Source organism: Aotus nancymaae, unplaced genomic scaffold (genome assembly GCF_030222135.1).
Source record: "Aotus nancymaae isolate 86718 unplaced genomic scaffold, 86718_ANA_hifiasm-v0.15.2.pri h1tg000003l, whole genome shotgun sequence".
NCBI classification, from domain to species: Eukaryota; Metazoa; Chordata; class Mammalia; order Primates; family Aotidae; genus Aotus; species Aotus nancymaae.
In genome coordinates, this window is record NW_026988414.1 from 24530130 (window position 1) to 24543529 (window position 13400).

Sequence of the window (13400 nt, forward strand, 5' to 3'; positions counted from 1 at the left end):
TTTTAATTTATAATATGGTAAACATCAATAAATTTAAGTACATTGGGCCAGGCACAGTGGCTCACGCCTGTAATCCCAGCACTTTGGGAGGCTGAGGTGGGAGGATCACCTGAGGCCAGGAGTTTGAGACTAGCCTGGCCAACATGGTGAAACCCTGTCTCTACTAAAAATGCTAAAAAATTAGCCGAGCGTGGTGGTACACTCCTGTTATCCCAGCTACTTGGGAGGCCAAGGCACAAGAATCATTTGAACCCTGGAAGCAAAGGTTGCAGTGAGCCAAGATCATGCCACTGCACTCCAGCCTGGGTGACAGAGTAAGAATCTTTCTTAAAAAATAAATTAAATAAATGTAAGCGCATCAACAAAAGTTATTTTGGAGCACGCAATAACTTATTTAAATGTAAAGAAGTCTTGAAACCAAATCATTTGAGGACTGCTATCATACATGCTAAAAAAGACTTGCCAAGTCAACCAAGTGATGGCAGAGCATGAGTGGTACACTCAGTGATGAATAGTAAACTTCCTTTCAAACGTTTTTGTTTACAGAGGGACAAAAGTATACAATATTTCCAAGTGTGATTATTTGGTGAAAACTAAAAATAAATTACAGACCAAGTGTATCTCTATGCATGAACCCAGTTCTCAAAACAATACATAGTGGGTTTGGCACTGAGTGGCATTTTTCTGTTGATGAATAAATGAACAGAGCATAGACATATGTGAAGAAAAAAGACACATATGAAGCAACAAGTAAAAGAAAATAAGCAGAAATATCTCATTCTTGACAGGTTAGAATGAGGTAAAACATTTGGGATTTCAAAAAGCCTAAATAATGAACTCTCTAGCTTTATACTTCAAAAATGAGGGAGGAGAGAACAAAAGGAAAAAAGTCCCATAAATTAAGAAAACCTGAACCAAAAAAGGACCTTTAATCATTAACTACTAAATAGCTTTTGTTTCAAAGAAATCATAACTGATTAAACAATATTATGGGAGGGCATGCTGGCTTACACCTATAATACCAGTACTTTGCGAGGCCAAGGTAGACGGATCATTTGAGGTTAGAAGTTTGAGACCAGCCTGGCCAACATGGCAAAACTCTGTCTCTACTAAAAATACTAAAATTAGCTGAGCATGGTGGCACATGCCTGTAATCCCAGCTACTCGGGAGGCTGAGGCAGGAGAATTGCTTGAACCCGGGAGGCGGAGGTTGCAGTGAGCCAAGATCATGTCATTATACTTCAGCCTGGTCGACAAGAGCAAGACTCCAACTCAAAAACTAAAAAGCAGAACAAAATAAAAAACATCCAACACAGAATATTAAGAACAATGGGAACTCCAAAATACCTGTATGATTTGGCTAAAGAAATAGACTAAACACTAAAAATGTTTATTCAACAGAAAAGGAAAATTAACAGGGTTAACATACAACTCAAACAGGAAAAATGGACAAATAATAAAAGGAAAAAAATAAGAAAGAGAAAAGGCAGCTGGGTGCAGTGGCTCATGTCTGTAACCCCAGCACTTTGGAAGGCCGAAGGGGGCAGATCATTTGAGGCCAGGAGTTCAAGACCAACCTGGCCAACATGGTGAAACTCCGTCTCTACTAAAAATACAAAACTTAGCTGGGCATGGTGGCACACGTCTGTAATCCCAGCTACTTGGGAGGCTGAGGCACGAGAACTGCTTTAACTTGGGAGGTGGAGGCTGCAGTGAGCCAAGATCACACCACTGCACTGAAGCCTAAGTGATGGAGCGAGACTGTCTCAAGAAAAAAAATAAAAAAGAGAAAAGGCACAAAATTTTACACTAATAAAAAAATTGGACAAAGGATAGACAATTCACAATTACAGTCATAACACAGAAAAGCTTAACCTCATTAGTAACCAAACATAATTTTTTTTTTTTTTTTTGAGACGGAGTCTTGCTCTGTCACCAGGCTGGAGCACAGTGACGCAGTCCCGGCTCACTGCAACCTCTGCCTCCTGGGTTCAAGTGATTCTTCCACCTCAGCCTCCTGAATAGCTGGGACTACAGGCGGGTGCCAAACGTCCAGCTAATTTTTATATTTTTAGTAGAGACAGGGGTTTAACCATGTTGGCCAGGATGGTCTCGATCTCTTGACCTTGTGATCCACCCGCCTCCGCCTCCCAAAGTGCTGGGATTACAGGCGTGAGCCACTGCACCCAGCCCAAACATAAATTTTGATGCCTCATGTTATTAATCCAATATACTTTCACACTGGAAAGATTGTTTTGAATAAGTCTTGTCATTAAAAGTGAAGAGACACATTCTTAAAATAAGAAAGTATCAAATGACCAAAATTTTTTAGGGCAATATGCCAAGATGCTTCAACATTTTTAAGGTGGTGGGGGAGGTGCAGGGATTTGACCCAACAGTATCACTTCAAAGAAAATAACTGAACCAGACTTCAGAACCAGGTTCACTGACCTGTCTAAAATTCTGGCATTGCTTCTTCATCGTATGTTGAACACAACAATAATTGTTACTTACAATCCATTTAACTCATCTATCTAAACTCACGGAACACAGGTTGAATTTTGTCATCCAGAAACCACTCCATCTTTAAAATTGTAAGTGACCAGTCTCCTGTTCCTACCAGCTCTTAGCAATTTTTCTCTACACTTGCTCTTGAGCCTCCTTAAGACTTGGTCCCTAGAGTCTCTACTTTCATTTGCATCTCCACTATCAGCTCTATTTTGCTTAGACAACACTGTCATTGCTCCTGTCACCTTCTTTGTAATATCAAAGACTTCCTTGTCTTCCTGCTGCTCCTGACAGGCAAAATTCTGTATTTGGACCAACACCATTTATTTCAATCAGTACCCCTAAAATTTACTCCAACCACTCTGTGATGTCTCATTCTCCTAACCTTACTTAGCTAACAAATCTCAACTTTTACCTAAGAGACTGCCTATCTACATTTACACCCCATTTTCTAAATGCTAGTGGAGAAAAGGATACATTAAATCCTCTGTTCCCCTGCTTAGCCTTCTTCTCCATCCTACAAAAGGATATTTCAAATCGGCACTCTAAATCTGATTCCCAGAACCCTCTCCCACTCTCTACAGGCGACCACTTTGTACCTTATTAAAAACAGAAGACATAGGAACTTATTTTCAACTTTCTGCTTAACTTTGTTGCATCCAGACCCACCTACATCTCCTTTTCACCTATTAAATAAAAGTAGTATCCCTTTCTTTCGAACCTAATTCTTTCCACCTATCCTCTGGTTCTCCTCCAAGTATTTTTCAGTATCTTACTAAATTCATTATATTTCCTATCTCCCTCAGCTTTTTCAGCCTCTCTGTCAGTTCACTTTCATTCACATTTAGACCTAACTCTTTATCATCTTAAAAACACTTAGCAACCTTGTCTCCTCCTTGACTCCCTCCCCTTAATCTAATCCTTCAAAAATGCAAATACACACATTGTCTTCACTTAATCATAATCCCAAACCGACTACTCAAAAGAGAGCAATACTGTGCTAATAAACAAAAACATGAAATTTGTTCTCATTTTGCTTATTTTCTTTGGTAGTGCTCTCCCAACCCCGCAGCCATTCCATTAACACTGCTCTTTACCAACATCGCTGAATTCTGCAACATCATAAAACACTTCTTTAACTTTTTTTTTTTCCCAGTCTCCGTAGAGATTGTCAAAAGTTGCCAATGCCGACTATATTTCAAGTTGTCATGGCAGGGTACTGGGAAAACTTTTCAATTAGCAATAATCACGCCTCGGATAAACCTCATTGGCTATGATACTGCCACTGCACAAAGCTCATAAGACACTTCTTAATCCTCGCCTATCTTACTCTTGCCATGTGTAACAGTACTGACCTGTCCCCCTTTATATACCGCCATCCCTTGGCTTCCATGATGCCGTACTTTTGGTTTCCCTATCTCTCTGTTCACTGCTTCACGAAATCCTCTTCCCTGGCCAGCCTTTAAGTATTACTTAGATTTCCATTAAAATCTACTGTGTCTACTTCTAGTTTTAGTAACCATGCAGATGTTATCTGTATTTCTAGCCCAGGTCTCTCTCCTCAACCTTCGTTTATGCACACTTAACTCTCTACTGAACACCTTCATGGGATGTCCTAGAGGCATTTAAACCATAATGTATTTGTGGAAGAACTGTGTCTAAATTAGTCTGTCTAAATCACCCCTAACACAACCAAACTGAGCATACTTTAAAACAGATTAGCAAGAAAGTCTGCCTTCTTTCTGGATGCTTCAAAGGCAGAGACAGCAACTTAGCATAAGGTTTCTCTTGGAAAAGACATGGCCCACAATAGATACAATTACAACTCCTCCAACTGTGCTGAACCCCACGCCAATACTCCCATTCCAGTAAGCCATCTCAAGAGTGAATATAAACCTGAGCACCATAGTCCCAGTATATAACCAGGGCTAGAACTTCCATTGTGCTGCTTATTCCCTCCTATATAAATAATGGTGGCTTATCATCAATTCCACTAGAGACAAAGGCATGGTTAACAATCAAGAAATCAGACTTTTTTTTCTAGCTACTTAATTCTCTCTTACAAAATTATGCATTTAAAAATAAAAATGTATTCAATGTAATATTAAACATTATGGGCATGGTTTTTCTTTTTTCCTCCAAAGGAAAACAATCATAATAGTGTATTTAAAAGTGCCACCACATAGCTAAACTTACTGTCTAATTATTTCCTAATGTGAGCCCTACCATGCATCTCTGGTGCACTGGCACTATTCTAGTTCAGGCCAACAACCATTAAAAGTAGTCATTTCTCCTGTAATCCCAACAGTTCAAGGTCAGCCGGGTCAATATACTGAGCCACCATCTCAAAAAAAAATGTTTTTTTAATTAGACGAGTGGCCACTTGTAGTCCCAGTTACCTTGGAAGGCTGAGGTGAAAGGACAGACTGAGCCCAGGAGTTCAAGGTTAGAGTGAGCTATAACCCTGTCAGTGTACTCTAGCCTGAGCAGCAGAGCAAGACCCTGCCTCTTAAAAAAAGGAGTATTTTTCTTTCAACAAATTTAGGTCATGCACAAGACATCAAAATAGTATCTTGCAAATCATATTCCTATGATAGTATAATGGGCTGCCATGTCAATCTTCTTACACAGCACTTTGCATAAGATTTCTAGGCTACTGCTTGTTAATTAGGTCAGCAATTGCATATTCCATATAACAGTTTGCTCAATCTTACAGTATTACTTTTCCTTATTTTTGTAACTATGTTATTCCTTATTACTGTTGTAACTACATACAGTAAAAAGAATTGTGTAAAGTTTTAATGGGTAGCCCTGAAATATAAAATCTGAATAAAAGCTAATGTATGCTATGTACTTGCCATATGCCAGGCAGTGTACTAAGGACCTCACAATAATTAACTCTTTTAATCTGTATGATAGCTCTATAAGGTTGTAGTGGCCAGCATCCAAGATAGTCTCCAATGACTCCCATCTCCTGGTATTCAAGTCTTTGTATATACCCTTTGCATACTTCATTATGGCTAGTCCACAAGAACAGTAAGATACTGCTGAAGTAAAAGTGTGTGACTTCTGAGGCTGATTTATATATAAAAGCCATTGTTTCTATTTTGCTCTCTTGGATTACTCACACTGGGAGAAGCCAGCCACAATGTCATGAAGACTCTAAGGAATCCTGAGGAGAGGCCCATATGGGGAGGTGGGGAGATTCAGTCAGGATGGAGGGGCCAAATTTTAGTTATAGAGAATATACACAAACCCTTTTGGGAGGCCTAGGGGTTTTTACTATAATACTTAGCTGAAGGCAGCCTTGTCCCCTTAAATAAATTAGAGTAGAAACAAAGGAATGTGGGGAATTTACCTAACTTGTTTACCCAAGTGGTCCTACAAACTAATCCTTACTCATTCCGGATGGCTCTCTTGTGGGGAGGTCGACCAGGGATATCACCCCACTAATGGTGTTTGCTTTAGGCCTCAGAACCTGGCCTTTAATCTATACCCTCTAGTGTTAACTCAACGCCTTTGTCATTTAATGTGTACTGGCCTTTAATCATTATCCCTAAGTGTGTTGACTTAGACCCTCTGTTATTAAATCTATACTGAATAAAATGCCTGAAGGGGCAGCTGGTAGGGGCCAGTGGCTGCTATCTCTTTACAGCACTCTCCTCCAGCACACTTGTTCTCTGTGTTCTGTGTCTGAGTGAATTTATTTATCCTCATTAAGTCAGGGCCTGCAGGACAGACCCCTGGCAGGTGGTGACCCCCACAGGGAGGTACTGAGGCCTCCGTCAAGAACCATCACCAAGTTGTTAGCCATTGATGAAGTCACTTTCAGTGGGAATCCTCCAGCCAGTCAAGCCTTTAATGCACAGAATGAAGCCCTTAATGCAACTTCATGAGACTCTGAAGAACCACAGAGCTAAAATATCCCTGAATTTCTGACTCACAAAAATTATCAAACAGTAAATGTTCACTGTTTTAATTAACTAAGGGGTAATTTGTCATGCAGTAATAGGTAAACTAGTACACAGGTAGATACTATTATCCTCTTTTACTGATCGAGACACAAGGCAGATGAAATAGAAAGGTTAAACACATAGGCTCTAGAGGAAGAGTACCTAAATTTGAATCCTGGCTACTCATATGGAAGATGGTATTTGTACATAACAAATATTGTTAAAATTTGGGAGCACTGACCAGGCATTTTTTAAGGCAATCTGCTACACTTTGACCAAATAATTCCACATCTAGAAATCAATACTAGAGATGCTCATGTAAGAACTTCAAAGACAAAGGCACAAAGTATGTGCCCTATACTGCTGTTTGCAATACTAAAAATTGAAAGCAACCCTAAACATCCATCAAGGGGAAAGAGAAAAATGAATGCACATACATTCATTTGAACACTATGCAATATAAATAATGAAATATTTATAACTATCTTTGAGGAAAACAGCTAGTCGCTAAGCAATTAATTTTTTAAAACAGCATTAACTGTGTTCACTCATTATGTGCAAATATATTTTTTAAAAGGACTAGAGGGATATACAGAGTCTACAGTGGTTACTTAGACCAGGGGCAAAAGCCTTTTACGTTTTACTATATATACTTTATTTACTCTAACAAGCCTGAATTATTTGAGCAATTTAGGAAGGCTTTCACATTTTACTATATATATTTTATTTACTTTAACAAGCCTGAATTATTTGAGTAATTCAGGGAAAACTGGAGTTTCAAAGAGAAAAAAGATTTATTTCATTTAAAAGAAAAAGGTCTAAGGCAGTTCTAATACTACATGGCTTAATTAAAAAATAATAGCAACTAAATTTTGGCAATCAACAATTAGCAAAATAAAGGAGATTCCTAAAGCCAAATATCTTTACTAAATTTAGGATTTCTTATGTTTACACTGCAGGCAATGCTTTTCATTTTTTGGTTCTTGGTTGGCTTCCTTCCATTTGAGAAACTGGTATAGGCACCAGAGTTATTTCCTGAATTTCTGTCCCAGGGTAGGTTCCTGTTAATTCTACAAATACAAATTTGATTTTAAACATGTCAGTTGACTTCAGTACAAACAGGAAAAGTCTCCTCACTGGACCTAAGGAATAAAGTAATTTAGTACAAGAGATTTTTATAATTGAAACAATAACCAATAGTATAACATTAATTATGTAAAAAGAGGCAGACACTAAACAAAGGCAATCCTCCAATCGGGGTTATGATCCAAAGGGTATTTATTATCTTAAATACATGATTTGAAATCCAAAACCCATTTTTCCCACAGAAACTATGTAAAATGGTATTTAGGCTCTTAAGCCAACCTATACATTCCAATTTAATCAATTCTAAAATATATTCCTACCAGTATGATTCCAACAAGGCCAAAAGAAACATAAGAATTTGAAAACTGAGTAAGCGGAATTCCCAAGATACCTGTAACTTCTAAAGTTTCTACATAGGCAAAGAATGGATCGCTCCAGTGCACTAGCAAAAACAAGGTGCCTACCTAATTCAACCAAAGTGTGTGGGAAATAATAGGTGAGAACAATTTTATCTACCAGTTTAAGGCTCTAGTATCTATTCATGTATTACCAGTCATTTGTAGCTGGTCTACCTCCTCTGCTGAAATAAGTTTACATAATGTTTAAGAGGTTTATAAAGTTCATTCAGTTGTAAAATTAGCTTTCATGACACTATAAGACATTTATTTATCTAAACTTACAGGGAACAGATGGGGTAGTGTCCTTCAGTAGAATTCACTGTGCCACAGTAGGCTTAAATTTAGCAAATTTCTTCCAGAAATTAACCGGAATCCTATGCAGTATCTATCACAGCAGGACCTTGTTCACTGCTTTTACACACTGTTCAAAATTGCTGATTATGTCAAGCTAAGAGAATGAGAAGATTTCATTCATACAAACCTTTTTCAGAAAGGATAGTGAAAAGAATGATTAAAACAAAAATGATGAAAGGATTTATTTAAAAGCTGCAAAATTTATTTCTAATTTCACAATTCACTAAATATTTCCATGCCTTTGATCTCACCTGATTTTCACAACTGTTAGGAAAGCAGGTCAATTATTATTACTCCCATTTTAATAATGAGGAAAAAGATTTTTTTTTTTTTGAAGTATTGTGCTAGGCCGGGCATGGTGGCTCATGCCTGTAATCCCAGCACTTTGGGAGTTGGAGGCGGGCGGATCACCTGAGGTCAGGAGTTCGAAACCAGCCTGGCCAACATGGCAAAACCCCGTCTTAACAACAAAAAAAGTACCATGCTTAAGGACAAAGCACAAGTACAAAGGTGGGGGGAATCCCTTTTATGAACAGTATGGTGGATGTGAAAAGAGAAAGATGTGGAAAAAAGTAAACAGAATTGAGAGATACTCCTGAGTTTTGCTTGAGAAGCAGGGAAATAGGGCAGTAACTAAAAAGGGATGTGGAGACAAGGGAGTGTATCATTAAGATGAGGAAAAAATGTTTGTATACTCTAGAAATGGGAAAAATCAGGGATACAGAAGAGAAAGATGATGTGATGGAGTAACGTCTTTCACACATGATAGGGGATGAAGTACAGTGGAAAAGTGCAGGCCTAGGCGCGGTGGCTCACACCTGTAATCCCAGCACTTTGGGTGGCCGAGTCAGGTGGATCACGACGTCAGGAGTTCGAGACCAGCCTGGCCAACATGGTGAAACCCTGTCTCTATTAAATATATAAAAAATTAGCCAGGCGTGATGGCACATGCCTGTAATCCTACCTACTCAGTAGGCTGAAGCAAGGGAATCACTTGAACCAGGGAGGTGAGGTTGCAGTGAGCCGAAATCGCACCATTGCACTCCAGCCTGGGTGACAACAGTGAGATAAGAAAGAAAAGAAAGGAAGAAAGAAAGTAAAGTGGAAAGACTGGCGTTTGATAACACCATCCACAATTCAGAACTACCTACAGTAAGAGGAGGCTAGCAGGTAGGTAGCTACGGTAGGACCTTGTAGACATTCTGTCTTGATTACTTCTAAATTCTCAATCAAATAAAAACTAGGGTCATCAAGTGAAAATAAGGAGGGCAGATGATATGAAACCGTCCTGTGGCAGTGGAAGAGTGACTGGACTAGTAAACTGTAAGACTGTCAGGTGCTACACACTAAGGACCCAATTAAGGTTAATGTTCATGAATTTAAGCGAGACAAGTCAAAGTGGCTACAGGTGCATCTCTGGCTGCTCAGGTGCAAGTACAAACATTGAGGTAAATTTAATCACATTTGAGGTTTTCTAAGCAAGAACAACGGAAGGAGAGTGAGACCACATTGCCAAGCACTGTTAATATTATTTCAAACTCACATACTCCATAGCTTAGTACTTTCAGTACTAGCATTCTCAGTTCATAGAAGAGGACCAACAGGCACCTACTCAGTAACTTGCCGGAGGTCACAAAGCACAGCCAACTATACCCCTCAAAACATACCCTAATTCCAACTACTTCTCTACATCGCCACTCCTACTACCCTGGTTCAAGCTCCAATCACTTAAAACTACTGCAAAAATCCCCTAACTCTCTGCTTTTCACTCTTACCCACCCCACAGTATCAAAGTAGCCTTTAAAAATCCTAAAAGAAGTATTTCTCTGTTGGGTTTGCTGGCTTGTGCCTGTAATCCCAGCACTTTAGGAAGCCGAAGCAGGAGGATCACTTGAGGCTAGGAATTGGAGATGCCTGGGCAAAACATCAAGACCCCATCTCTACAAAAAATAAACTAAAATTAGCTGGGCGTGGTGGCATGCAGTCCATAGTCCCAGCTACTGGGGAGGCTTACGGTGGAGGATCATGCCACTGTACTCTGGCCTGGGTGACAGGGCAAGACGTCGAAAAAGGAAGGGAAGGCAGAGAAGGGAGGGAAGGAAGGGTAGGCAAGGAGAAGGAAGGAGAGCAGGGAGAGAAGGAAGGGAGAGAAGAAAGGGAGGAAGGGAGGGAGAGAGGGAGAGAGGGAAGGGGGAAAGGGAGGGAGGGAGAGAGAAAGAAAAGAGAAAAGATTTCTGTCCCACTTGTAAATGTTTCCAATTTTACCTTGAAAACCCCTAGCCTACAAGGAATGCTCTGGCCACTTGCCTAATTCACTCTTTTATCTCTTACCCATCACCTTAGCAATGCAGGCTTTTTTTTTAGTTCCCAAAACACATTCTTAAAGGTCTTTGCCCCAGCAGTTCCCTACAGAAAACATTCTCCTCATCCTGTGTGCTCATTTTTATTCAGCTCTCAGCTTATAATGTCACCTTATTCAGAAAGACCTTCAGTGACTAGTTAATTTAAAAGTAGCCACCCAGTGAAGTATTATCACATACTTCATCCTATTTCAACTTTCTACATAGGACTTAACATTACCTGGTATTTAAAATTTGTTTTTTGATGGTTTTATCCCACTAGAATGCATACACCATCACAGCAGGGACTGACCAGTAAGTTACACAGCAAATATTTATTAAATAAACGAATCAACATGCAAACACTCTACATTGGGGGATCACACTTGCCAGTTCACCAAAAGAATATATTCAATTCGTTCAAAGATCTTTACTAAATGCTTACTGTGTGCAAGGCATCAAAACAGCAAAAGTCTGGCCAAAAGTGTACCAGATTTCTCAGTTTCTTCCTGTGTCTTGTTCTACCAATATGCCGAGAACTTTTAATTTCGCCTCTGTGATATATTTTTAATATTTACTACTTATTGCCTTAATAATCGAGGAAACTTCTATAATATGAAACTAGCATGACTATATTAAAAATATAATTAACCACCACAGGAATAAATGATAGCTAGTAAATAAATCACTAATAAATGATAGCTAGTAAATACTGTATAATACAGAACAAGTACTAAAGCTATATACACACACACTTTTTTTTTTTTGAGATGGAGTTTTGCCCTTGTTGCTCAGGCTGGAGTGCAATGGTGCATCTCAGCTCACTGCAACCTCCTCCTTCAGAGTTGAAGCGATTCTCCTGCCTTAGCCTTCCAAGTGGCTGGGATTACAGGCATGCGCCACCATGTGCAACTAATTTTGTATTTTTAGTAGTGAGACGGGGTTTCACCACGTTGGTCAGGCTGGTCTTGAACTCCTGACCTCAGGTGATCCACCTGCCTCGGCCTCCCAAAGTGCAGGGTAAAGTAATATTTTATAACAATCACATTATAGAGATAAACCACAAAATGAGGTAATTCTTCACAGCAAACTAATATGCTATTTATAGATATTAAGACAGTATCTTTATAATTCTTAGCAAAAAAATCCAATGTATATGCACAGTTTTAATGTCACTTGTATAGTAATCCAATGCCACTTCAGCTTTTGCATTTAAAGTCTCATCTGAAATTTACTGAGTTTTTAGTTATTCAAAGCAAACAGTGTCCAGAGTTAAACTGCAGGATTAATTTGTACACCACATGCTCTTTCTTGTTTTCATTTCATTGATGCAATAAAATGCTGCACTGTATTTTTTTTTAACTCAAAAGGTTTATTCTTAAATCTACCTTTCTTAGTGGCTTTAACCAATAGCAATTTAAAAAACTAAGTGACTATGAAACTGAGCTTAAAAACTGTATTCCATGTCCCTCTAAATGTCCATCACACCACTAAACTTCAGAATTTTAAAGAATTTCAGAGAAGCAGTGATCTATTGCACATCTCACAATGCTTTAATATGTAGGCTACTTATATGTCTCCCACAATTTTTACAGAAGAAAGACAGAAACACCACATAATGAAAAAAAATCTAGCAATGGTCTCCCTACTCCATACATACCACCTTCTCATTTTGTTTCTGCATTGTTTGAATACTTTATAAGAAGGTTAGCATTACAATTGTAAAAACAAAAAGATCTTTGTAAAGGTTAACACTAAAGGCAGTGGTCATGTAATGTATCATGGTAATACTCGAGTAAATGGTACAACATGCCTAAGAAGTCTAAGAAAGTTTTGTTAGTTAAAACTAGAGCAAATAAAAACACCTTAAAACAAATTATCTTGTTTTTTTCCACTTTGTATATCCCCTACTCTACAGCCATGCACTTTGACTAAGTCAATAAAGCTCCCAGATGCCCAGACCATGTTCTACAGGTCCCTGTACTCCTCCAGTCTTGCCAGCAAAGCTCACTAAACATTTACTTGTTCAACAAATGAATCAGTCCCATGATTCCCCTTATTGCACAGTCCTTTCTTCCATTTTTGCTCATGCTCATCTCAAGTTCACAAGAGTTTCTATAACTGACTATGTAAGTTACTAAATTTCCTTGGTTCCTCCTAAGTAAAAATTAAACAAGGACAAACCTCTGAGCAGAACAAAAACGGGTCTCAGTAAGATCCCATCTTGTCTTTTAGATCTACTTCTAATATCCCTGGTTACCCAGTTCTCACAACAACTTAGAAACAGGACACTTGGTGTTGCCCTATTAAATATAATTTTCACTGTTTCTTTTCTTACTGGAAGTCTGAGGTGTTGTATCAAAAATAAATATTAATTAAAACCCACTACATAGAATTGAAACAGTTGTCTTGAAAAAAATTCCTAAAGTCATTAAAATAAAAACTGACAAGTCATTAAATGCAAACATTCCATATATCAGAGGAAATGCTTAATTTCTTGCCTCAGACTAACAATATTCGTTTTTTTATACTAATAGCAACAAAATTATATTTATATAAATAGCAACAAAAGCTGTAAAGCCACTCCCTAACAATTAGCTTTTCAAAAATATTATTTCTAAAAGTATAACATACTACTTTTCCTTGGAAATAAACTGGAAAATAGCAAAAATAGTTAAGAATTTGTACAAGTTGGGTGGGGAATGGAAAAAAAATAAATAAATAAAAAGAATTTGTACAAATTCAGATACAGCATTGGCTCT

The 13400-nt window shown here is 38.4% G+C and overlaps 1 protein-coding gene and 1 non-coding gene across 2 annotated transcripts in view; both read right to left on the bottom strand.

Moving 5' to 3' along the window:
* RAD23B (RAD23 homolog B, nucleotide excision repair protein) overlaps window positions 1-13400 on the bottom strand; it is a 45679-nt gene that overhangs the window by 30294 nt on the left and 1985 nt on the right. The window lies entirely within an intron of this gene.
* On the bottom strand, window positions 3665-3805 carry LOC135277488 (U4 spliceosomal RNA). The gene has a single exon (XR_010345090.1). It is a non-coding gene; the product is annotated as a U4 spliceosomal RNA (small nuclear RNA).